This window comes from Schistocerca serialis, chromosome 3 (assembly GCF_023864345.2).
Source record: "Schistocerca serialis cubense isolate TAMUIC-IGC-003099 chromosome 3, iqSchSeri2.2, whole genome shotgun sequence".
NCBI lineage: Eukaryota > Metazoa > Arthropoda > Insecta > Orthoptera > Acrididae > Schistocerca > Schistocerca serialis.
In genome coordinates this window covers 317,949,084-317,973,930 of record NC_064640.1, presented here as the reverse complement: position 1 = coordinate 317,973,930, position 24,847 = coordinate 317,949,084, and the positions used below count along the sequence as shown (strand labels likewise).

At 42.5% G+C, this 24,847-nt stretch overlaps 1 protein-coding gene across 1 annotated transcript in view; it reads right to left on the bottom strand.

The window, feature by feature from the left end:
* The window catches only part of LOC126471601 (myrosinase 1-like), a 269,377-nt gene that overhangs the window by 155,608 nt on the left and 88,922 nt on the right, over positions 1–24,847 (bottom strand). The window lies entirely within an intron of this gene.

Below are 24,847 nucleotides of genomic sequence, written 5' to 3'. Positions count from 1 at the left end.
AGGGTGCAGGCTGAACACAGGAAAAACGTAGATACATGAACCATTGGTATAACAGTTGTAAATTGTCGTAGCTATGTTGGGAAAGTACCAGAGCTCCAAGCGCTAATAGAAAGCACTGATGCTCAAATCGTTATAGGCACTGAAAACTGGCTAAAGCCGGATATAAGCTCTGCCGAAATTTTTGCGAAGAACCTAACGGTGTTCCGAAAGGATAGGCTAAACATGGTTGGCGGTGGCGTGTTTGTTGCTGTCAGAAGTAGTTTATCTTGTCGCGAAATTGAAGTAGATACTCCCTGTGAGTTAGTATGGGCAGACGTCATTGTTGGCAACCGGAATAAAATAATAATTGGATCCTTTTACCGACCTCACAGTTCACATGATACAGCTGCTGAAAGTTTCAAAGAAAACTTGAGTTTGATTTCAAACACGTACCCGACTCATACGATAATAGTTGGTGGTGACTTTAATTTACCCTCGGCATGTTGGCGGAAATACATGTTTAATTCCGGAGGTACGCATAAAATATCATCCGAAATTGTGCTAAACGCATTCTCTGAAAATTATTTCGAGCAGTTAGTTCATGAGCCCAAGCGAATAGTAAACGGTTATGAAAACACACTTGACCTCTTAGCAACAAATAATCCTGAGTTAATAACGAGCATCAAAACCGATTCAGGGATTAGTGTACACAGAGTTGTAGTAGCGAGGTTGAATATTGTAATCCCCAAATCCTCGAAAAATAAGCGAAAAATATACCTATTAAAAAAAGCAGATAAAAATTCACTTGACGCCTTCCTAAGAGACAATCTCCACTCATTCAAAATTAATAATATAAGTGCAGACCAGATGTGGCTTCAATTCAAAGAAATAGTGTCAGCAGCAATCGAGAGATTTCTACCTAATAAATTAATAAACGACGAAGCTGATCCGCCTTGGTACACGAAACAGGTTAGAACACTGTTGCAGAAATAACGAAACAAACGTGCCAGATTTAAACAGACGCAAAATCCCCAAGATTGGCGATCTTTCACACAAGCTCGAAATTTAGTGCGGACTTCAATGCGAGATGCCTATAACAGTTTCCACAACAAAGCCTTGTCTGAAAACCTGGCAGAAAATCCAAAGAGATTTTGGTCGTATGTGAAGTATGTTAGTGGCAAGAAACAGTCAATGACTTCTCTGCGCGATAACAATGGAGATACTACCGAAGACAGTGCTGCCAAAGCAGAGTTACTAAACATAGCCTTCCGAAATGCCTTCACAGAAGAAGACGGAGTAAATATTCCAGAATTAGAATCGAGAACAGCTGCCAACAAGAGTAACGTAGAAGTAAATATCCTCTGAGTAGTGAAGCAACTTAAATCAACTAATAAAAGCAAGTCTTCTGGTCCAGACTGTATACCAATTAGGTTCCTTTCAGAGTATGCTGATGCATTAGCTCCATACTTAACAATCATATACAACGGTTCACCCGACGAAAGATCCGTGCCCAAAGACTGGAAAGTTGCACAGCTCACACCAATATTCAAGAAAGGTAGTAGGAGTAATCCACTAAATTACAGGCCCATATCGTTAACGTCGATATGCAGCAGGATTTTAGAACATATATTGTGTTCGAACATTATGAATTACCTCGGTCTATTGACACACAGTCAACATGGGTTTAGAAAACATCGTCCCTGTGAAACACAACTAGCTCTTTATTCACATGAAGTGTTGAGTGCTACTGACAAGGGATTTAAGATAGATTCGGTGTTTCTGGATCTCCGCAAGGCTTTTGACACTGTACCACACAAGCGGCTCGTAGTGAAATTGCGTGCTTATGGAATAACGTCTCAGTTATGTGACTGGATTTGTGATTTCCTGTCAGAGAGGTCAGAGTTCGTAGTATCTGACGGAAAGTCATCGAGTAAAACAGAAGTGATTTCTGACGTTCCCCAAGGTAGTGTTATAGGCCCTTTACTGTTCCTTATCTATATAAAGATTTTAGAGACAATCTGAGCAGCCGTCTACTGTTGTTAGCAGATGACGCTGTCGTTTATGGACTAATAAAGTCATAAAAAGATCAAAACAAACTGCAAAACGATTTAGACAAGATATCTGAATGGTGCGAAAAGTTGCAGTTCACCCTAAATAACGAAAAGTGTGAGGTCATCCACGTGAGTGCTAAAAGGAGCTAGTTAAACTTCGGTTACATAATAAATCAGTCTAATCTAAAAGCCGTAAATTAAACTAAATACCTAGGTGCTACAATTACGAACAACTTAAATTGGAAGGAACACATAGAAAATGTTGTGGGAAAGGCTAACCAAAGACTGCGTTTTATTGGCAGCACGCTTAGAAAATGTAACAGACCTACTAAGGAGACTGCCTACACTACGCATGTCCATCCTCTTTCAGAATACTGCTGCTCGGTGTGGGATCCTTACCAGAGAGGACTGACGGAGTACACCGAAAAAGTTCACAGAAAGGCAACACGTTTTGCATTATCGCGAAATATGGGAGAGAGTGTCACTTAAAAGAAAGGCGTTTTTCGTTGAGACGGAATCTTCTCACGAAATTCCAATCACCAACCTTCTCCTCCGAATGCGAAAATATTTTTTTGACATTGACCTACATAGAGAGGAACGATCACCACGATAAAATAAAGGAAATCAGAGCTCGTAGGTGTTCATTCTTTACGCGCGCTATACGAGATTAGAATAATAGAGAATTGTGAAGGTGGTTCGATGAACCCTCTGCCAGGCACTTGAATATAATTTGCAGAGTATCCATGTAGATATAGATGTAGATGTAGATGAATGATGTGGCTGGACCAAGTAAAAATCAGACTTAGGGCTGGTCGTAGCACCCAGGCTATGCAACTAGTTATAAGTGGGAGGGGAAGGCCCCTTGGCAGAAGCACAGACCGATTACTTCATTTCTGGCTACTACGTCATCCGTAAGACGTCTCTCTTGTAGGGAGCCGTTTCTAATTTATTAACACTACAGTCGATAATCTGTTCTGTGCTTTTTGTCTGTTTCATGTTACTATTACTTGTAGACTGTACTATAATTGTAAATGATGAAATAGGTTTTATAACGGTGAAGAAATCCCCCGTTTTTTATTGAACCGTTTTCACATGAGTTCATGTGAATACAATGATTCTACTATAATTAATGTGTGATCCTCCCGGCTGCTTCTGTTTATATAGGAAGAGTTCATAATGTTTGTGTAACCGAAACTAGATCGTTAATTAAGATTATATCCATTAAACTGTTTTAATGGTTCATAAATGAGATTTTCAGACATTAACAATTTGGAAAAAATGGTTCAAATGGCTCTGAGCACTATGGGACTTAACATATGTGGTCATCAGTCCCCTAGAACTCAGAACTACTTAAACCTAACTAACCTAAGGACAACACACACATCCATGCCCGAGGCAGGATTCGAACCTGCGACCGTAGTAGTCGCGCGGTTCCGGACTGAGCGCCTAGAACCGCTAGACCACCGCGGCCGGCAACAATTCGGAAAGGTAGTATCTTTTTTCTCTGTTGCTATAGAAACTTTCAGGGTCTGCATGACACGAAACGAGTCTTGTATTACGCCATACAACCACATGTCAATCTGTTTTTCACGATATGCTACTAATGAGATCAGTACTACAACATTTGAACTTATTGCGCAAAGCTATCCAGATAAGATGACGGACAGAAGTTCAAGAAAACCCTATTTCATTGGGATAGAAGTAGGGCTCAATTACCTACTATGTTGTCCGCACTATAGAAATAAATCGGAAAGAAGAAAGGGGTTGATGAGGTAAATGTCGGGTAAATGAAGCACTGCAGTATAAGGAATTGAAGGTGTAGAATGATTATTGAGGTGAAATTCGATCACTGAAGGGATCCTACAATTGTACAGTGATATGACAGTTTTTGTGAAGTGAATATACACGCATGTCATCATTTGCACAGTAAATAACAAGCGTAAGACAAAAGAACCATTAAAATTACAAGAGAAAGTTAAGGAAATTAAGAATTACCTTAAAGGGGATGACTTAAATTTTTCTTGGAAGCACGGAAATGCGTAGATGACGAAGAAATGAGGGGAAGATAAACAACAATTATGGACGCACGGACTTAAATGACTGAGAAAAACGCTTATGTTACTTTAATGCTCATTTCGTAAAACTGGGTTAGTGATTAAAGCAAAGTACTTCTATTCGGAACTGAAAGTTATGGAACACTGGTTAAGACGTCATGGGAGTCATAATTAGGAAAAGCGGCATTGAATAAATTTTCTTGTAATACGAATATAAATTTAATTGTATAACCTTCTCTGTAAACGGGCATGTTATTGTGTTAACTCTCCAACCAATTACTTCGGCCTTCGTTCTGGTGGCACTCCCTCTTTAACGACGTTGCTGCCGACGAGATGACAATCCTTCTTCTGCTCTACTCAAGGGTTATATGAACTTTAAAAAGAACCAATAGAAAAAAAATTGAAAGCAATGGAGAAAGGATGATACCAGCTAAACTATACGTAATTATACCGTCACTGAAATCCAAATTTTTAAATAATGAGTATTCCTCGTCAGTAAATGAATCCCATCATTAAAAGAGAAAGAAACTGATAATTACAAGGGAAAGACACAAAGCTGAAGGCATAAAATATCTTAATGACAAACGGAAATCTTAGACTCCACAAGCAGCGGAATAAACAAGGCACGGAAAGCCTTTGAGTAAAGTAAATAAAGTACAGTAGGAACGTTACGTCTATTCGATATCGCAGTTATTATATCCAGTGTGTAAAAGGTGCACTAGCGCAACTGGAGATGGAAGCGCCCGATACCCGCTTGAAGAGATTTAGAGACACCACAGGGATCCTGAATCAGGATGAATAGACCTGTATTTGAACTCAGTCAGCCTCGAATACAGATTGAGTAGTTCAGCCAGTGTGCTATCTCATTCAATTTGTGCTGAAAAATAGAGAGACAACGGTTTTCATCAACCTGAAATTTGGTTTGAACACAACGGTGATGTACTGGGCATTGCCCTACTGGAGGTGTATCTCATTGATTTTCTCTGATCTTTGAACAGACTTGCCAAACTAGTTATAAGGATGGGGGGGAGGGGAGGGGTGGAGGGGGGGTCGAGAGACCTAAGCGTAAGTGGACTCAGAACCACGATGCAACTCAGGCATTTTCGCACAGCTATCATTGACAGATGTGAAAGAAACTAAAAATGTCAAATAAAAATTCTGGGACCGATCGGACATCGAAACCAAAACCTTTGCATCCGCTATCTGATACTATACCAATTTTTTTTGTTGTTGACCTCATTTCGTTCGTTATTTTTCTTTGCGTTTGCTCAGGGCCGACGCCACATGACGCACGTTCAAATTCGTCGTTGATCCACTAACTCACTTGTTTTTTTTTTCGTTTTTGTTCTGTTACAGAGGGCAGCTCTCCCTCTGAGCGAGCACGCTGAGCTACCGTGCCGGCTCTCACGGGGCCAAGAACTCATATGAAAGTAAATTAATGCACAGTACAAACAAAAATTGAATCATTGTGGTAATGCCGGTAGGCCGAAAGTAAACGAGAAGTCGGACCGATCATTGTACCTACATTACATATTTCAGTAGTAGAATTTATTGTCTCTCATACTATGTGAATATTTCACTCACATGTTATCTGTGCTGTTGACGAAGCAATACGGTCTTAGCTCAAAGTTTCGCCAGAAATGATATCAGAGTATTTCAATTTTGGCACAACAACACTAAGTCTAGAAGCCATTTAGGAGTTTCCTAGTCCATATTTAAATAGCGTTGGGACATTATTAGGTGCAGAAGCGATGCGGAGTTTACTGGGCGAGAGCTGCGATAAGCACGGCGTGCGCTTTGCAGGCGCCGTGCTCTTGACAGAATGGTGGCCCTTCCTGGCATGCTGGCGATAACGCAATGGAAGGATGGCCGGTCGAGCATCGGAAATGCATACGTCTGTGCTGTCCGGTCAAATACGCGATAGGGGAACACAGTTAACATGTGGGGCATATATTCGGCTTCGAGGCAACTGCACGACTGATGCGTTCACGTAGGCTTTGGGGCACGTTTTAGAGAGACGTTTGTTGTGGCAGCAGCACGTGACATGGTAAACAGCCGATACTGCTATCCAGTTTTTTCCCTCTCACGAACATCATGTTGCACTGAAGACGCGTATAACAATATTTTACTGGCAACAAAGCCGAAGCGTATCCTCATACTCCATTCCTCAGTTTGTCCAGAGGTACTGATGGTTTTAGTTCCCATTCGAGACATAAGCTGAACTCATTTTCTCTTCCTACTATGATGTAGTTCCTTTTCCTTGCTCAATGACCACCAATGAGGTCACTGTATTTTTCAACGCCTTCTATATTAAAAAATACTGCTAAGTTTCTCTCGCCCTCTCTCTCTGTCTCTCTCTCTCTCTTTCTCTTTCTCTGTTTCCTATTCTCCTCCGTTAAAAGTCTGCCCCACTATTCTGGCTGTGTTTGATGTGAACGTGTTTAGACATTTATCAGCATACTTTTGGCATCACACTATATCACGAAATCATTTATGCACGTGAAGGACAGAAGCAGGCCAAGCACTGAACATTATGGGACGCCCAATATAATGTTTCTCCACTCTGGATTTATTATTATTCCCGTAGTACCATCTATTTATGTAACCATTTCTTTACTACTGTTAAGATACGACTCCATCCAAGCAAGGGAAAAGCTTGGAACGTCATTTCATTACGTAAGTCCAACACAGGTACTGTAAAAGTGTTGTTGTCAGAAAAATAGTCAATTTCTTGTATAAGCGACATAGTCAGACCTTTAAGAAAACACTTGAAGGAGGAAGATGGGTCTATAAGTAGCAAGCATTTTTTTGTCGCCACATTCATAAATGGGTGTTACTATCATGTGCATCAGCACTTCATAAAATATACTTTGACGCATCGAATGGTTAGAAACTGTAGTTCAAAGTGGAAACTACCACGTCAGCAAAAGATTTGAGACCCTTGGTTTAAGTGTCTTCATAGCCAGAAGAGTTACTGGTTTTAAGGGACATTGTGATTTTTTGTGATCTCATTTACAGTTTATTTGGGAAAATTGGTGGAATATGCAACGCCTGTTTAAGTAACTAATAGATCTACCTTCGATGGCCCATTTTTTTGCCCGTGTTTTTAGCTACCCCGCCGGCCATAGTGGCCGAGCGGTTCTAGGCGCTACAGTCCGGAACCGTGCGACCGCTACGGTCGCAGGTTCGCATCCTGCCTCGGGCATGGATGTGTGTGGTGTCTTTAGGTTAGCTATGTTTAAGTAGTTCTAAGTTCTAGGGGACTGATGACCTCAGAAGTTAAGTCCCATAGTGCTCAGAGCCATTTGAACCATTTTTTAGCTACCCCTGCTAGAAAAAAAAAACATCGAATTTGAAGGCCGATAACTTGATTGTAACATCATTGGTCTCACAGTTACTACTATATGGGAGTTGAAATAAGTTGCCGTTCCTAGTTAATTCATTTCATTCCTAAGAGTACTGCATTATTGCCTTCGCTTTGTACTTGACATTTGCGTGTTTGGTACAGGGTGGGGGGGGGGGGGGGTGTTATAATATACATTCGCTACTTGAGAGGGCTCTCATGAAAAACGAATGGTGGGAGCAAAATGAAACTTTGTGGAGACACTTGTATGGACAAGCGGAAGAGAAACACATTTTAATTTCCGCTTGAGAGGGTAACAATTTTTAATTACGTACCATGTTTACGTTCCAGATTAAAAATGTTACTCAGTGTGACGACCATCTGCATTCACAACAGCCTGGAACCGCACTACATATTGTTCGCAGCGGGTTTTGAACGGTGGCTCGTGAATTATTCAGCTGTCGTGAGACAGCTTCCGCACGTTGCGTTCAGCATTCTCAGCTAACCAACAGTAATTCCACCAGTTTGTGGCCCAACTGGCCCCCGCCCTTTCCCACAAGCAATTCCCAAATTGGCAGTTAATTCGAACTTGTGAATCATATTCTTCAACTACGGTGCGGATGGAGGACCTCTTCGTATTGCTTTAATGCATCGGTACTCGCGAAGAGCAGCAACACTATTGCTGTTTTGATAAGACAGTGTTACCAGTAAAGCCCTACTACCCTGCCAGACTCATGCTGACTGTCTGCAGTTATTGCAATGTACTCTTATGCCTGCGTTTCATCCATACGTCGTCGTACAAGATCGGCGCCTGAAGGCAAGTCATAACACCTTCACTACAAGGCAAATCCTGGAGCGCACAGTCTGAATATCATTCCTACATAGTTGGGTACCTATACGGTTCCGTCTAAACTGGCTCAAGTAGCAAAACTTTAACTATATCCACCATGTATATGGTTTCTGACTTGTTAAAACACTGTGCAGAATTTTGCATTGAATCTTTTACTGTACCATTGACTCTTGATTAGAGATAGTCCTCTGCGTTAAATAAAGTTATCTCATCCTGATACAAGATACAATGAATCAAACCGCCTTCTAGGTTTCCATTGTAATTGATCGTGGCCTATGGCGAAGGAAAACCTGATTTATAGCCTCTAAGAATGTTTTTAGGAGGCAAGTTTAGCGTCTGCAGTATGTCCCTGACAAACTTCAACCCATTTGTCATCCTATACATTCTATCTGAATGGTGTAAATGAAGCATCATTTATGATTTTGTGAAATTGTACTTTTTCCTTCTTTGCTAAATCAAGTTGAGGAAGAGGATACGTGGCTACCATTTGATAATAATGTCCAGATGAACCATTTATTATGATGCTCATATCTATTTTCTGAAAGACAGATGAATTTAGATACATGTCATCAGTAGCTGTTACACGACATCCAGTTTTTTTGGGGATGTTACCGTGGGAACAAACCAACGATGGAGTGTCCTCGATCAGAACCATACGATATGAAATCAGTGTTGAAATCTCCATTGTACGATAACTTCCGAGTTATTTACACCAAGTTTTACTGTTAGCTAATTTGTTAATAAAGTTTAAAACGTTCGCTGTTTGGGACGCTTATGCTGTTACAACCACAATCTTTGTATGTTCAGTAGTACGATACTGAAGTACAGCATTCGAGAAGCTGTTAAATGTAACACTCATTTATGCCTATGACCTGAAATTTAACTTTACCTTCCTCTGTATATAGACACTTCCCTATACTTATATTTCGCCAACTTTCATGTGATACTAATTTGTACTTATCTAGGAGCACCTTCTTAATATCTGTCCTTATAGTAAATTAAAGCTGGCGTCTGTGGCCGAGTGGTTCTAGGCGCTTCAGTCCAGAACCGCTCTGCTGCTACGGTCGCAGGTTCGAATCCTGCCACGAGCATGGATGTGTGTGATGTCCTTAGGTTAGTTAGGTTTAAGTAGTTCTAAGTCTAGGGGACTGATGACCTCACATGTTAAGTCCCATAGTGCTTAGAGCCATTTGAACCAGTAAATTAAAAAGGTTTTCAAACAAGGTTTGCGGTTTACCTGAAAAGGAGAGGTTGTAATCAGTATACATTACCAGTTTTGACTTTTGACAGAGAAAAGAAGTCTTTTAACATGAACCTATTCAATAACGGAGTAGTGTTCTGTTAGCAATAGACAGATACAGGATGGGAATTAACAGTAAAGATAGGAAAGCAAATGGACGACTCAGGAAATTGACTGGAGTGGAATGTATCATTATGACATTTGGGCAGGAGAATAGGTAAGAAGTAAGTCAACGAAGTTACAAGCCGGATCCCAAGAAATCAGGAAGGGTACAGTTAACGACCTAATAGATGGTGCTTAGATGGAGTTAGAAACCATACTGGAAAACACGGATGCATGTAAGTGAAGAAAACTGGAAAACTCTGGAGGTGGTCTTTAGCCAACAGTAAATGTTCAGTGACTGACAATGGTGGTGGTGATTATGTAATAAATAAAATCAATACAACATAAACAACGAAACAGCATTAAAGTTGATTACTTAAATAGCACAGTAATAAGAGACACAAAGACATACGCATGTACCTGCCGACACACGCGCACTCGCTCGCGTACGCACACACATACACACACACACACACACACACACACACACACAGGAGCGCCTGCGCGCACTCTCTCTCTCTTTCTCTCTCACTAATTAATCTCTCTCTCCTCTTTCGGCCGACTATCCTGTTTTACGGAAAAAACTCCAGTAACCAACAGAGAAAGTTGTGAAACAAGCATCAGGGGAGAACATAAATGTATCTAACAGCATCAAAAGGTTGCTTTCAAATGTATTTAACTTGCTGATGTTGCATAACACAGCGTATAGCGAGAATAACAGGCTTTCCCGGCCTACGAAGTGTAAGTTGCTTAGTACGAAATCGTTCGAAAAATAGCCGACAAGGCTTAAAATAATGCTTCGAAAGAACCGTTCTAACAATATTTGCAATGAATACGCCACATAAAGTTGATTATCACTGCATATATTTCTAAGCGCTAATTAGACTTAAAAATGAACAAGAAACGTAAAATAGCAGTGAGTAAGACAAATATTTCATTCTATTGCATTTGGTGGACCTTTAAACTTCTGCAGAGTTATTTAAATCACATACTAGTGAGCAGCAGGCATGGTGAAAGTATTGTGTTACTCAGATTTGACGTAAAAATTTACCAAGAATGTAAAAAAAGTGCGTTTTTTAGCGGAATAGTTAAGATTTGTGTTTACTTAGTTAATTTATTAGTGATTTTAGGACGGAAATAAGACGGATCGTTCATAATGTAAATACCCAAATAAAATTATAGTAATTTTTAAACCAGTCTTACAAAATTCGAATTTAAGAGTTAGTACTTCAGTTTCTTCCGGCGAAGAAAATGGTAGAACAACCTACGGGAATGCAGCCGCTTGACGTCTTCGACAACCGTCGGTATTTCGACGGGTGAATACCCTGCCAGTTTCATCTGTGCCTTGAAAATGACGAAGTGTTCACCTGTCAAAATATGGGCTGTTTTCTCAAAATTCAGCCGCCTGAATTCTTTAAAGTTGTTTGAATAAATGGAAAATGTACAACTACATTCCATTTTATGTATCAACGTTATACAGTGAAATGAATTTAAGACACATTACATCATCGATAAAAAGAAACCGTCGCTTTCCGTTCTGATATGTAGAGGGATTTTTTACTTTAAGTATTATGTAAGAATGGAGATCTTTCACTGTCTTCCTTAATCTGTTTCCCCTGCCTTCGTTACGATATCCTGCTCTGCGTGAATTAAAGAAATCTAATGCGACATTTCAAAAATTCTCAAGAAGGTTAAAAAACGAATATCATATAAAGCAAACTCTTTAACCTACGAAGGTATTAGAAATCACACGAGGCGGAAAATTAAGTAAATCCTCTTGAGAAAGCAATATTAAAATTTGTGCATAAACATCGTTTTCTGATACGTTGGCGGCATTTCGATAGACGTCGTACAACTTCGGTAAATCTCTGAAAGAATTTTAATGTTCATTTTCGTGTGATCCTAAAAATTGTACCAACTCTGTAAATAAACAAAAAAGCTGATGGACAAAAATATAAGAAAAATATATTTGTCCTCGAATATATATTATTAAAACGACTGACTCCTTTGATCTTTGCGGTGGCTTATCTTTGCGTATCGTGCAGCAGAAGCTTGTACATATATTCTCGAGCATGCTGGCAGACACATCATGACTCTCTTCTACTTAAAAAAGTATCGATCACAGACTCGGACTCATAGCGTTTACAGTTGTGTACACACATACCTATCGTCTGAGCAGATTTATTGGTTCAAATGGTTCAAATGGCTCTGAGCACCATGGGACTTAACATCTATGGCCATCAGTCCCATAGAACTTAGAACTGCTTAAACCTAACTAACCTAAGGACAGCACACATTACCCAGTCATCACGAGGCAGAGAAAATCCCTGACCCCGCCGGGAATCGAACCCGGGAACCCGGGCGCGGGAAGCGAGAACGCTACCACACGACCACGAGCTGCGGGCGCAGATTTATTGCGAGATTCTTGCGTTCTCAAGTTGTTGTAGGTCAAAACCAGTATTATAAAAAAAGGATCGAACAATAACATATGACGTTATGCAAATTGCAGCTACACTGATGGAAGAAAAAATCACAGCACCGAGAAGGATTTGTGCGACATAAACGAAAGTTGGTAGACATATTTGTACATCTGAAAGATGATGTCTATTCATATTTCGCTCCGGTCGCTTAATACTGGCGCTAGTAGCGCCACTATGAGGATGGAAATCAGGTTTACTTTAAATACACTCTGTAACGGTCAAGAGCGTTATTTACCGTTGAGATTGGACGTGGTGAGTTGACCTTAGTCAAGAATGCGTTTAAGGCGACAAAGACGCCATAGGACTACGAGAAGCTGGATGTATCTTCCGGAAAACTGCATAAAGATTTGGCAGGAATGTAGCCACTGTACATGATTGCTGGTAGTGGCAGTCAGGAGAATGTGCGGTCGCAAGAAGACCGGGCTCCGTCCAACTGTTGCATATAATATTTTCCATTGTTTCTCTTAATTGCAAAAACTGAACATCAGATCGTTCCTTTGAAAAGGACATGGCTGATATCTCGACCCGCTCTCGTCCAATACACGATTGTGCTCCGTATATTGACCACTATGTCAATGGGATGTTGAAATTCAGTGTCACTTTTTTACCTGCTCATCTTAGTTACTATTATGGAATGGTAATTAACCCACATCTTATATACTTGAGTGCAAATCGGATCATTCTTCCATAACTTTTTGGCATTTTTGCTTTACTAATGGTTTCTAATTGGAGTAATTTGACACATTTGATTTTCAGTACCTGTTTGAATTTTTTCTAGTTTTGTTACTTAAATGTTTATCTTTCATTGTTTTATATTGTACATATTTCGCTAACATAGTTGAGTAAAGTTACTTACTTGTTAAATACTATTGAGCAAACTTATAAATGCACTGTTCTCTAAAGTGAGAAATTTGATGTAATGGACATAAATTATTTACACAAATGTCTTTTGTTTTAGAATGACCGATCCCGGAAGTGTAGTATTGTTCAGGAAGCGGAGGACGAAGACGACATGACATCTTATACTGGCCGTAAAGAGTTAGCTTCATCTCACGGTTCTTAGAATAGATGTGGTTCTCGCTCGTGAGGGAAAACTGAACTTGGCACTGTCAGAACGCTTGGCAGAGTCGGAGCATCGAAAAGGTGGGTTCTCTGCAGGAAATATTGTAGCGCACAAGATGTCAGTTTCCTCCAGCAGTGCCTAAAATTCTGGAGGAGGAATACTCTACGTCGGTGTTCGTGACGATACATCACAGCGACCAGATACACTATGGGCTTCACCGGCAAAGAAGTTTCTTCCTGCAACAACTGAAAATTCGAGCCTGCGATCGTCAGCAGAACTGTCTACAAAACTAACACCTACGTATACCACCAGTAGCAGAAAATGGAAAACGTTAATGAAACAGACAGATCCATTAGTGAAAGCGTCAATAAAAAAAACCAACTTCATTAAGCTCGAGAGAGCCCATTTCTTCCCATGCCCCGTGTCCGTCCACCACATTTTTGATAACAGAATAATCCACCATATCCATACTTATACATACATCCCCTCCAGCTATGGAGCAATCTTAACTGCCGGCCGGGGTGGTCGAGCGGTTCTAGGCGCTACAGTCTGGAACCGCGCGACCGCTACGGTCGCAGGTTCGAATCCTGCCTCGGGCATGGATGTGTGTGATGTCCTTAGGTTAGTTAGGTTTAAGTAGTTCTAAGTTCTAGGGGACTGATGACCTCAGAAGTTAAGTCCCATAGTGCTCAGAGCCATTTGAACCATTTGAACCAATCTTAACTTCCAAAACATAAGGCTCTGCCATCACCTCGTCCATTACGTACTGTTCTGGGGTCACCTCGACTGAATGAAATATTTGAGGAAGGTGTAAGTGTCATCAGAGATATGACGCACCTCAGTCAGACTTCTTGCAACTACACTTCTGGCCATTAAAATTGCTACACCAAGAAGAAATGCAGATGATAAACGGGTATTCATTGGACAAATATATTATACTAGAACTGACATGTGATTACATTTTCACGCAATTTGGATGCATAGATCCTGAGAAATCAGTACCCAGAACAACCACCTCTAGCCGTAATAACGGCCTTGATACGCCTGTTCATTGGGTCAAACAGAGCTTGGATGACGTGTACAGGTACAGCTGCCCATGCAGCTTCAACACGATACCACAGTTCATCAAGAGTAGTGACTGGCGTATTGTGATGAGCCAGTTGCTAGGCCATCTTTGACCAGACGTTTTCAGTTGGTGAGAGATCTGGAGAATGTGCTGGCCAGGGCAGCAGTCGAAAATTTTCTGTATCCAGAAAGGCCCGTACAGGACTTGCAACATGCGGTCGTGCATTATCCTGTTGAAATGTAGGGCTTCTTAGGGATGGAATGAAGGGTAGAGCCACGGGTCGTAATACATCTGAAATGTAACGTCCACTGTTCAAAGTGCCGTCAGTGCGAACAAGAGGTGACCGAGACGTTAACCAATGGCACCCCGTACCATCACGCCGGGTGATACGCCAGTATGGCGATGACGAATACACGCTTCCAATGTGCGTTCACCGCGATGTCGCCAAACACGGATGCGACCATCATGATGCTGTAAACAGAACCTGGATTCATCCGAGAAAATGACGTTTTGCCATTCGTGCACCCAGGTTCGTCGTTGGGTACACCATCGCAGGCGCTCCTGTCTGTGATGCAGCGTCAAGGGTAACCGCAGCCATGGTCTGCTACTGCAAACGTCGTCGAACTGATCGTGCAGATGGTTGTCTTGCAAACGTCCCCATCTGTTGACACAGGGATCGAGACGTGGCTATACGATCCGCTACAGCCATGTGGATAAGATGCCTGTCATCTCGACTGCTAGTGATACGAGGCCGTTGGGATCCAGCACGGCGTCCCGTATTACCCTCCTGAACACACAGATTCCATATTCTGCTAACAGTCATTGGATCTCGACCAACGCGAGCAGCAATGTAGTGATACGATAAACCGCAATCGCGATAGGCTACAATCCGACCTTTATGAAAGTCGGAAACGCGATGGTACGCATTTCTCATCCTTACACGAGGCATCACAACAATGTTTCACCAGGTAACGCCGGTCAACTGCTGTTTGTGTATGAGAAATCGGTTGGAAACTTTCCTCATGTCAGCACGTTTTAGGTGTCGCCACCGGCGCCAACCTTGTGTGAATGCTCTGAAAAGCTAATCTTTTGCATATCACAGCATCTTCTTCCTGTCGGTTAAATTTCGCGTCTGTAGCACGTCATCTTCGTGGTGTAGCAATTTTAATGGCCAGTAGTGTACATCAGTCGTCAGGACTACGAGCAACGCCGAAGGGGATTCCATAAGACACGAACAAAATTGAGCGATTCATCAATTGCCAGTGACGACGATAGTGAGAGTCGCAAGGAACGTGCTTGTAAGATTACTGGTGACGCGAAGCCATTCCAGCAACAGAGGGGAGATGCGCTCGACGACTGCAGTGATTACCAAGATGCGGCCTATACGGAGTGGAATAGTGGTACGGCCCCAGAATCGCGTGCCGATTCCGAAAGGAATTCCGCCATCACTAAAAACGGTAATAATCGAAGTGGAGCGAGCCGGAGACAATGTCGTATGTGGTCCGCAGAGACTTCGTTGAGAGACAGTCAGTCTCTTAATAGTATCACAGAAGTATAGAAGGCAGAATCATCACATTCACTGCCACCGCATCAGTAGGCAGAGTATGCGGTTCCTCTATCTCGCAGCAGAGTGAGAGGTTTTGGGGTTCATCTGCTCCAGCACTGGACTCTGACGCCATCCTGCACAACTCCATTCAAAAAATCATCTCAGCAACCAGTATCCCTTGTGATTTCAGACAGAAGTCCTCTGAAGTCAGGGACCTTCAAAAGTGAGAAGAGTGCAGAAACTAATGAGGAGTCAGATAATAATTTTTCTGTGTTGCATAGGATAATGGGTGGTTTTCTCAACACCTCATGTATGGAATTAGACAGTATCCCTTCAGCCAAATGTCATGGGGAGGGCAAAGAGAATTGTTGCAAATCTGCAACTTCAAAGAATGTAGTAAGAGAGAAATCGAAAACTGACACTGGGAAAAAAGGAAGACTATTGAGTCGCTACTTTCAGGTTCACAAAAAGTTCTGCCTTCTACCTCCGGTACTGTTCGGTCGAAGCAGACTGTACAAAGTCCAGTCGTGTGGGTCGATTTGCCGTGACCGAGTGACATTCTCCGCACCGGCTTCACTCGTCGTATGTGACAAGGAGAGGTGGTGTACTGCTGCAGGCAAAGTACCAACTGGTGGAAGCACCGCCAGATGCAGTGGCACAGCAGCACGTAATGAAGATAATAAGCCTGCTGTTGTTGTGGGAGTGGGTGATATTAAAAAAAATTTAAAAAATACAGAAACACCCTCGGAAAGTCTAGTGACACTTGGTGAAACTTGTCCTGGTATACAAATGTGTCAAGTCCAACTAAGTAATACATCACAATGCTGAAGTCTTCGTTAAAATCGATAGACGAGTATGGCTTTGCTTGTCTTGATAAGCTCAAGCAGCAGCCATTCGCTTTGTCAGCACTGTCCAGAGTAATGTTTATGTAATTAAAGTCTGTCGTACATGACTGACGAGTGCGATTGTGGGATTATTTATTCTGTGTCGGTTGCGACTGACGGCCGAGAGGGAAGACCGCCGTCTTTGGTGTATGGCTGTGGAGCATCTTACTGCACCTGCAGCAGTAATTTCAGCAGCAATTTTCACCACAGTGACACAACGAACTGTTAAAAATCGGTTACTTCAAGGACAGTTTCGAGCCAGACGTCCTGTAGTGTACATTCCACTGATTCCAAACAACCACCATTTGCAACTTCTATGGTGTCAAGTGAGAGCTGATTGGATGGCTGGGTGGAGGTCTATTGTCTTTTCTTATGAAATCTGGTTCTGCCACAGTGCCAGTGATGGCCGTGTGTTGGTGAGGAGGATGCCAGTTAGTGCCGGCAACAAATCTATCTGCATACTAGACACACTGGACCTACGCCTGGAGTTACGGTCTGGGGTACGATTTCGTATGACAGCAGGAACCCTCTCGTGGTTATCCCACGCACCCTGACTGTAAATTTATACGTCAAACAGGTGATTCGATACGTTGTGCTGCCGTTCATAAACAGCATTCAAAGGGGTGTTTTCCAACAGGATAACACTCGACCACATACCGCTATTGTAACCCAGCATGCTCGTCTACAGTGTATCGGCATATTACCTTAGCCTGCTCGAACGTTATATCTGTCTCCAATTGAGCGCAATTGGACACCGTCGAACGCAACTGCAGCGTAATTCGGTACCAACATTAACCGTCCCTGTATTTAGCGACCAAGTGCAGCAGGCATAGAACTCCTTCCCATAAACTGACATCCGACACCTGTACAACACACTGCACGCATGTCTGCATGCTTGCATCCAACATTCTGGCGGTTACACCGCTTAGTAATGAATCAGCATTTCACATTTGCAACGGCTTATCTCGCGCTTACATTAACCTGTAATCTTGCAATGTTAATCACTTAAATATGTTACCAAAACAAATGTATTCCCGAAATTTCGTTACTCTACATTAATTATATTTTATTTTTTTCGTCAATGTATATACAGTGTATTCACTTAGCAATTCCTACGTTTAGTAAGTAGTGGGGGAAATTATATTTATCAGTACAACACCCTCCTCTCGTCAGGCAGTTGGTACTACAAACCACGGTACTGTCAGACAACTGTGAATGTAAAAATTATATCATTAATGGAACTCATTTTCACGAGTTTCGTTACCTTACTAATACCGGCCGCAAACTTTACTATTATACGGTGGAAACTGAATCTCATATAGGTGTCTCATTGGCATTTTAAGCCAAAGGTACACATTTCAGTGCTTCTAGCCTATTCATGTGGCTACAGCGCACCAGACCAAAGACAAAGTGACGTGACGCTGAACGTAATTGTGGATGTAGTCGATGTTACCAAATTCATGTAGTAGAGTAAAATGAAATAATATGACTTGAAATAATGGACATACATGTTATGTGATCAGATCTCACGCGCCTCAGTCAGATCTACGGGGGTTGAACAAAAATAAAGAAACACTGCGAGAAATGCGTGAGTGACCATAATTTCATCTTTGGGATCTCCAGCTCTTGTCCTTTCTTTCTGCGTTTGCAGCTAAATTATAGGTTATAGATTCCGCCTTTTTTGCAAACACACTGTTTCTTCTTTTTACCGAAATATGTTTCAGCACCTCTGTGTCATCATGGGTGGGTTTCTGTTTATTGAAAACTGTAGAAAGTGAACAAATTTTAGGTTGTAACTGATCTAACAAAGTGAGATCTATAGAAAGCTTTCGTTCGTTTTGTTTCTTACCGTGATTTTAAATTATATAGGTTTGTAACTGCGTGGTGTCCTACTCTAATAGCTTGTCATCTGCAAACCAAACGATATAAATGTGAATTTCATCGGCGAGTTGACAAAACCGTAGTTGTTGTTGTTGTTGCGGTCTACAATCCTGAGACTGGTTTGATGCAGCTCTCCGTGCTAGTCTATCCTGTGCAAGCTTCTTCATCTCCCAGTACTTACTGCAACCTACACCCTTCTGAATCTGCTTAGTGTATTCATCTCTTGGTCTCCCTCTAGGATTTTTACCCTCCACGCTCCCCTCCAATGCTATATTTGTGATCCCTTGATGCCTCAGAATATGTCCTACCAACCGGTCCCTACCTCCTCATTAGTTATGTGATCTACCCATCTAATCTTCAGCATTCTCCTGTAGCACCACATTTCGAAAGCTTCTATTCTCTTCTTGTCCAAACTATTTATCGTCCATGTTTCACTTCCATACATGGCTACACTCCATACAAATACTTTCAGAAACGACTTCCAGACACTTAAATCTATACTCGATGTTAAAAAATTTCTCTTCTTCAGAAACATTTTCCTTGCCATTGCCAGTCTATATTTTATATCCTCTTGATTTTTAAAAAGTGTGATTTTGGCGTGTCAAAACATTTTCCATATATATTTGGTACTACTCATGTTTTTTTGTGACAGATCCTTCTTATTTTGCGTTCCGAGGACACTGAAAACACATATTAATGTACTTAGTGTAATTTCTTTCTTTATAAACGCCTCTTTAGTTCGCAAATTGCGGTGAGCACTATATTGTTGTGTTTTCTAACCCCGTCGGCTTTCATTTGTTTCCGAGAGTGTTTGTAGCTTTGAATTTTATTTACTTTTTTCTCTTTCTCTGTGTGTGTAAGCTCTTTTAGTTGTTTGTGTTGCCTTTGCTGTAAAGTTCCTTTAATGTGTTAAATAACGTGCATTTACACAGTGTACTGTTTTTATTTGAAACTTGTTTGCCCTCTGCTGTTGCCTTCTGTATGTGGAAGCTCTCTTCTATTGTCAGTTTGTGGTACAGACTGCGGCTGGAGTTCAGTATTTCTAAATCTGTTGCTATTATAGTTGGGTGGTGGTTATGGGCTATTAGGTGGTCAGCAAATGCGTGGGTGGTGTTACTTTTTCGGGCTCTGAGGTGTTCTGAGTGCCTTGTGTTAAAGATCCTGCATGTTTGTCCTATGTATACAGATTTACAAATGCTGCATGTGAGTTCATATATTCCTGATCTTCTAAATTTATCTCTGGGTTTTTCCTGGTTTCTCCTGTTTTCTGCGTTTTTCCGAGTTGGGTTGTCTGTCCAGTATCCTATTTGAAGTCCCTGTTTCTTCAATATGTTGCCTATTCTGTCGACAATTTTGTTACTGTAGGTGGGTACGTGCCATTTTGTTTTGTGTGTGTGTGTGTGTGTGTGTGTGTGTGTGTGTGTGTGTGTGTGGGTGGGTGTGGGTGTGTGGGTGTGGGTGTGTGGGTGTGTTGTGTCTTGTATTGTCTTGTATGCGGTCATTGCTTGTATGTTGTGTTGATCGGGGTTGTGTAAGGTTCTGTGTGTGTGTTGTTCTTTCATTCCTTTTTTGCTTACAAATTTATTGGTTTAATTTCTCTATCATGTGGGGCTTGTAACCATTTTCCTCTCCTATCTGTTTTATTGTATTGAGCTCCTGTGTGTAATTCTCTTTGCATACGGATGCTTTGTTCAAACTGTGGAGCATGAATCTGAAGCTCGGCTGCTTGTGTGCCATCGAGTGGTTCGACAGATTGTGAATGGTGATGCTCGGTTTCCTGAACATTGTGAAATCATGGATGTTGTTCGTTTTTAGTACGGTGAGGTCCAGAAAATTCAGTGTTTGTCTGTTCCTGTTTCTAACGTGAAGCGAATTTTTGGGTGTAAGTTGTTTATTTCCTTGTGTAGCTGTTCTGTGTGTGTGCGTGGTCCATCAATCAGGCACATTATGTCATCGACGTATCGGCACCAGTATATGACTTTGTATTTTTTTGGTCTTATTTTGTGTGTGTGTAGGTCTTGTTCTGTAGGTTGTTGGCTAGGAGGCCACTTATTGGTGGCCCCATTATCAACCCTTAATGTTGTGAATAAAATTCTATGTTGAACATGAAGTAATTTTGTGCTGTTGTTGTCTTAAGTATGCTTGGTATTTCATTAGTGCGTGAGACTGGTGTGTTCCCTTGTTGTTTTAGTACTTGTTTGGTGATGATAATTGTTTCATTTATCGGAATACAAGTGTTCATTGATGTGATATCGAATGATATAAAGCTTGCTGTGTCTGATATGTCTATGTTCTTGATTCTCTGCACTAGTTCCATTGAGGTTTCTAGGTTTCTGTTGTTTACAAAAGTGTATATGTTCTCTAGTAATTTGTGTGTACATATAGCTAGGTGGTATGATGGAGCATTTATTAAGTCGATGACGGGCCATAAAGGATATATTCTTTGTGCACCTTTGGTAGGGATTTTAGAGTGTGTGACTTTGGATTCTTTGCGTCATTCCTTTTATCTAGCCTTTTGATAATGTATTTTTGATGAGTTTTAGCGTTTCTTGGATGTTTCTGTGATACCTTAGTGATGGGTCACTGGTCAGTTTGGTGATGATGTACTTCAGAAAAATGTGTTATCTTTTTTGCAGTGAACATACAGTGTGCAGTGGGACGATCACTCTGTTGTAGAAATAATTCAAAAGCCAAGACCGCTTAAATACTGTTTACTGGATAACCGGTTTAAACATACTAAAGGTGCCACCATCGGATCTGAATGTAGCTTTACATTTACAAACCATTTGGATATAACGATACATCAGCTGGCCTGCCTCATGTATCGTTATATCCAAATGGTTTACAGGCTTTTGAATCATTTCTAATGTTTTATCTATGTATTTTTAATTCATAATCACCGTGATGTTCCCTTTGTCTGTCCTTGTTAGTATGTCACATCAATGTTCACTTGTATTCGTAGAGACTATCCAAGCCTGCAGGTTGTGATTTTGTATTTGGCCACAAACGGCAACTGTACAATGTCCTTAGTACGTTGCAAGTGACAGTTGCGGTCAGGACAGTGTTCTGTGTAGCTGTGAGTGCACTATGTCGTAGCCAGGTGAATTCGAACATGAGTAAATTGTTGCTGCTCGTATGCTGGATGCTTCCATAGCTGAGGTAGCCTAATTGTTTGGTGTTTCGAGAGGTACCTGTCGTAGATTTATACCGCTTACAGGGAAAGAGGAAGAACATCATCCGCTAAGACACAACGTGGATTAAAGTACGTATTGAGTGATAGTGACAGATGGTCACTGAAGATGATTCTGATGGGAAATAAGAGGGCCGGCAGCGGTGGCCGTGCGGTTCTAGGCGCTTCAGTCCGGAACCGCGTGACTGCTACGGTCGCAGGTTCGAATCCTGCCTCGGGCATGGATGTGTGTGATGTGCTTACGTTAGTTAGGTTTAATTAGTTCTAAGTTCTAGGGGACTGATGACCTCAGATGTTAAGTCCCATAGTTCTCAGAGCCATTTGAACCATTTGAAATAAGATGAAAAAGTCACTGCAGAACTGACTGTTGCACTCGTTAATCCTGGCAGCACCAAAAGAACACGAAGAGTGATCCATAAGGAGGGAACTTTAGTGCTAGCTGGAATTCCAAATCTACACTCCTGGAAATTGAAATAAGAACACCGTGAATTCATTGTCCCAGGAAGGGGAAACTTTATTGACACATTCCTGGGGTCAGATACATCACATGATCACACTGATAGAACCACAGGCACATAGACACAGGCAACAGAGCATGCACAATGTCGGCACTAGTACAGTGTATATCCACCTTTCGCAGCAATGCAGGCTGCTATTCTCCCATGGAGACGATCGTAGAGATGCTGGATGTAGTCCTGTGGAACGGCTTGCCATGCCATTTCCACCTGGCGCCTCAGTTGGACCAGCGTTCGTGCTGGACGTGCAGACCGCGTGAGACGACGCTTCATCCAGTCCCAAACATGCTCAATGGGGGACAGATCCGGAGATCTTGCTGGCCAGGGTAGTTGACTTACACCTTCTAGAGCACGTTGGGTGGCACGGGATACATGCGGACGTGCATTGTCCTGTTGGAGCAGCAAGTTCCCTTGCCCGTCTAGGAATGGTAGAACGATGGTTTCGATGACGGTTTGGATGTACTGTGCACTATTCAGTGTCCCCTCGACGATCACCAGTGGTGTACGGCCAGTGTAGGAGATCGCTCCCCACACCATGATGCCGGGTGTTGGCCCTGTGTGCCTCGGTCGTATGCAGTCCTGATTGTGGCGCTCACCTGCACGGCGCCAAACACGCATACGACCATCATTGGCACCAAGGCAGAAGCGAATCTCATCGCTGAAGACGACACGTCTCCATTCGTCCCTCCATTCACGCCTGTCGCGACACCACTGGAGGCGGGCTGCACGATATTGGGGCGTGAGCGGAAGACGGCCTAACGGTGTGCGGGACCTTAGCCCAGCTTCATGGAGACGGTTGCGAATGGTCCTCGCCGATACCCCAGGAGCAACAGTGTCCCTAATTTGCTGGGAAGTGGCGGTGCGGTCCCCTATGGCACTGCGTAGGATCCTACGGTCTTGGCGTGCATCCGTGCGTTGCTGCGGTCCGGTCCCAGGTCGACGGGCACGTGCACCTTCCGCCGACCACTGGCGACAACATCGATGTACTGTGGAGACCTCACGCCCCACGTGTTGAGCAATTCGGCGGTACGTCCACCCGGCCTCCCGCATGCCCACTATACGCCCTCGCTCAAAGTCCGTCAACTGCACATACGGTTCACGTCCACGCTGTCGCGGCATGCTACCAGTGTTAAAGACTGCGATGGAGCTCCGTATGCCACGGCAAACTGGCTGACACTGACGTTGGCGGTGCACAAATGCTGCGCAGCTAGCGCCATTCGACGGCCAACACCGCGGTTCCTGGTGTGTCCGCTGTGCCGTGCGTGTGATCATTGCTTGTACAGCCCTCTCGCAGTGTCCGGAGCAAGTATGGTGGGTCTGACACACCGGTGTCAATGTGTTCTTTTTTCCATTTCCAGGAGTGTACTTATCAGTGATGTAAATGACCGAAACAGCAAAACGTGTTGCCGAACCCTTAAAACATGGACTATGGAGCAATAGAAGAAAGTCATTTTGTCGGAGGAGTCGTGTTTCACACTAATTCTAACTTCTGCCTGTGTTTACAGCTCAAGAGTGAAACACGGTCGGGTTCGGTGACGAATTGGACGACCATGTAGTAGTATTTTATGGCCTCGGTGGTACTCGGCATAGCAAATGGTTCAAATGGCTTTGAGCACTATGGGACTTAACTGCTTAGGTCATCAGTCCCTTAGAACTTAGAACTACTTAAACCTAACTAACCTAAGGACATCACACACATCCATGCCCGACGCAGGATTCGAACCTGCGACCGTAGCGGTCCCGCGGCTCCAGACTGTAGCGCCTAGAACCGCACGGCCACACGGGCCGGCTCGGTATAGCAGCATTACTGCCAAGATTGTGTGACCGTTTTGGCTGATTAGGTCCACCCATGGTACAATGTTTGTTCCCCAATGGTGATCATGTGTTCCAAGACAGCTCACATCATCCAGGACTAGTTTTGTGAGCACGAAGAGGAAATTGGTGCACCTCCCCTGGGCACGACAGTTCCCAGATCCCAACAACATTGAGTCTTTTTGGCCTACTTTGGAGAGAATGGTGAACTATCACTACCCACCTCCCTCATCGTTGCCTGAACTTGCCACTAGTTTGCTGGAATAATGATATGAAATTCCCTCTAAAACCATACAGGACCAGTATTTATCAACTGCGAGATAACTGGAAGCTGTTTTCAATGCCAACGATTTTCCTACACCGTATTAGGCATGGTAATGTGTTGTGTTTTTGTGTTTTTTTTCTGCCTCCTTGTAACTGTCCACGTGCTGACATGGAACTCAGAGCCTATAGGTACATGAAATTCGTGCCTGTACCGAGCGTCTTAGTCAAAAGCCTATGCTATATCTCCGTTGATTAATTTGGATAAACGAAGTTTTGTTTATGTTCTTCACCGGTGGCCTTGAGTCTCTGGAATACAAGGTGATTGGTTACTTAGGGCAGCTAGTGATAGTAGCGATTTATTCTTGAGTTGATTTCGCAGTCGTTCTTATGGTTACTCGACATTTTCAATGATGAACTAGTTTTTGTTATCTATTCTGGACGTTTGTTCACATTATGAGTTTAAACAAATCCAGCAACTGTTTACCCACACTATTTTCTGATAATACAACTGAAAGTTATTTGGTAGC